Raw genomic sequence first — 2,996 nt, forward strand, 5'->3', positions numbered from 1 at the left:
GGTCAATGAGCTAGCTCGTAGCTACGAGAGAGATTCCCTAAGAACAAGGTGGTTCTGGAATACGAGATAAAGCAACGAGGACAGTGGGAACAAGACCTTTTGGTGGTGGGACCCTGGACTGTTTAAGTGTTGGTCCCGGGGCACCTATCCTGGCGCATTCTTGCTTGCTTGCTTGCTTGCTGAACCCGGGTTGGCGTTAGCTAACCGCCTACCAAACTTGACCTGCTTTCATCTTGGGGCCTGACCCGCTTTATTCCTCGTCGTTGAGGGCGTGCTTGCTTGCTTGCTTGCTTGCTTGCTGGGGCACTCGACCGCAATAAAGGGAGAGAAGCTTTCACGACTTCCCACGGTGTGGCCATTACTCTCAAAGGGTAAGCTGGTTTCACCGTTATGAGCCAGTTATTGAAAAAGCGTTCGCACGCTTGTGGGGCGAAAGGCCAGAGGAGGACTCCTTTTCCCTCTTCTTGTGGTCCTTCGGACTTCAACAAAGGAACGGCGGAGTCGTAGCTCTTTGATTCACCCCTAGCCACGAGTCATCCCCGTATTTTGCCACATACGTGAGTTCGGTCCTCCAAGGCCTCTGTGGAGAGCTCGATTCAACCTGCTCGTGGCTAGATCAATCGGTTTCGGGTCAAATAGAAACAACGCCGAAGATTCAACCTCGTTGCGCCTACACCTAATGGCTTAAGCCGCTGTTCCCATTCACTCGCTGACCCATTATGCAAAAGGTACGCCGTTAGGGTGGAAAGTGCTAAAGCGAGAGCCGACAACGCGAAGCTTCGCTCAAGGGTTCGCGTATGCGAACATTAGTGGCTTTGCCTCCGAAAGCTACAGCGCTTTCTCAGCTTCGCGTATGCGTTCCATCGAACATTAGTGGCTTTGCCGCATTTTCTCAGCTTCGCTCTTCCGACTGATAGTTTGCATCGGATTTCAGGTTTTCTATTGCACTCCCGGCATACGGCGGGGTCTTTTCACTTTTCCCTCACGGTACTTGTGGTACGCTATCGGTCATTGAGGAATACTTAGGCGCGGGGGTGGTCCCCCTTAGTCACGTAAAGCGATCATTATTCAAACACGGTATCCGCGTTTTGTAATGGTAATCAAACTTGCCAGGAAAGATCTACGGGGCTATCACCTTCTTTGGCCAGATCTTCCAACCTTTTCAGAATTCCTTGAGGAAGGGTTCCCACCCTTCCCTCTACTGCAAGTTCTCCCCCGCACGGGGCCAGGGAAAGCGGCCCTTCTGGGCTGGGGCCCCTTCCCTTTTCTTTGCCTAATCCGCTTTCGCTCGCCGCTACTAACGGAGTCTCAGTTGATTTCCTTTCCTTTAGCTACAATGATGTTTCAGTTCGCTAAGTTTCTCAAGTCCGAGGCAGAGCCGCAGCACACGGCATGCCCGGCAAGCTTGGATACGGTTTCCCGATTGGAAACCCATGGATCACAGACGGTATCTCCCCATGGCCTTTCGCCTTTGGAAGCGTCCTTCCCTCTCAATGCCCAGGCATCCATCCAATGCATTCTTTTCGATGCAGTAGGAGTTGAACCTACCGAACACCGTACAAAATCTTAATGAGTGTTCTGCGATCGCCACTCAACCTGTGACTGCTTAAAACCGAGACAAAAAGAAGCCCGCATAGATTATTATACAATAATCTTCGGACGTTTGTAAAATGCGGAAGAAGCGCGGAAAGAATTGGTCGAGTACTTGGACAGAGGATTCATTGTTTCGACGAAAACGTCTACCAAATGACCCTGCATCCTCTGTTTTTTCCTTTACGCTCTTGAGTTCTCTTTCCGTGCTGTGCGATACGAAGTTTGTACAATCCGCAGCAAGCAAGCAAGCAAGCAAGCAAGCAAGCAAGCAAGAAGGGCTTCGTCCTTCCTCCTTTCTTAGCGTCTCGTTTAACTAAACACTTTAGATTTCCCTGACAAGTTCCCTAGCTCTCTCGAGCGTAAGAGTTGAGGAACAGATTTTCCGATAATGCATGCCAGCCAGGGATTTACGCATCATTGGTATTGTGTGTTTACCGTTCTAATCTGTCTTCACATCCATAGCTTGCTTTTTTGCGTTGTCGTACGCCTTTTCATTGTTTCTGGCTGATATCAGATTCGCATCTGACCTTTAGGCAATCGCATATACGATTTGAAAGGGTCCGGGCTGTCGAACCACGTCTCCCGAAAATTATCAGTACATATGGCAGAAAACGCTTTTCACATATCGAGGTCGGAATGGGATCGGGTGTTTCACGTCTTACAAAGATGCCCGGACGGAACGAAACGCTTGATTAATGAACAAAAGAGTGCTAACGACAAAAGCGGCGGGCGCCGAACAGCAAGCAAGCAAGCAAGCAAGCAAGCAAGCAAGCAGGGAAAGTGCAAATACAGCTGGTACTTAGCCTTCGATCGCTACCAACCTCACAAGGATGTCATCAATTCGCAGGTGGTTATTAAGTAAAAAGTGTAATATAAATGGCTACCAAACCAAAGTTCTTCTTTTGAACTTTCAAGAAGGCCTGAATATTCATGGATTATTATACGATAATCTTTAATGCGGCTCAGATTGCGGAAAGAATTGAATGCTGGAATTTCGAAATTCCGTTGGTAAAATTCAGAAGGATCATGCAAGAAGGCAATATCATCTTCTGGCCATAATCTGCGAATCCAGCAAAGCAAAGCAAAGCAGCACTTTTCTTTTCACTTTAAACCGAGCCGGCGGCAATCTTGATGAATCACTGGCAAGAAGATGCTTTGCACTTTTCTTTCCACTTTAAAGCAGCAATCTTTTCACTCGGAAATGGCAAAAGAGCTTGGAAGAAGAATAGGCTAGGGACGGAGTCGAACCGTCATTCCAGGATTTGCAGTCCAATACATTGCCATTATGTTACCCAGCCAGCAGAACGTTTTTCCCGCTTAAATGAAGAGAGGCGGGACTCTCATTTAAGGGGGGTGACCTTAGGCCACCCTTTGAAATAATCTAAAGCCTTACAATCAATTTC

The 2,996-nt window shown here is 48.2% G+C and overlaps 1 pseudogene; it reads right to left on the minus strand.

Moving 5' to 3' along the window:
* Window positions 1-1,381, minus strand: part of LOC147849034 (25S ribosomal RNA) — a 4,111-nt pseudogene extending 2,730 nt beyond the window's left edge.
* Between the last annotated feature and the right edge of the window lie 1,615 nt (window positions 1,382-2,996).

This window comes from Azolla caroliniana, unplaced genomic scaffold (genome assembly GCF_043228905.1).
Source record: "Azolla caroliniana isolate FFs.n. ecotype wild unplaced genomic scaffold, voAzoCaro1.0.p SCAF_142, whole genome shotgun sequence".
Classification (NCBI taxonomy): domain Eukaryota; kingdom Viridiplantae; phylum Streptophyta; class Polypodiopsida; order Salviniales; family Salviniaceae; genus Azolla; species Azolla caroliniana.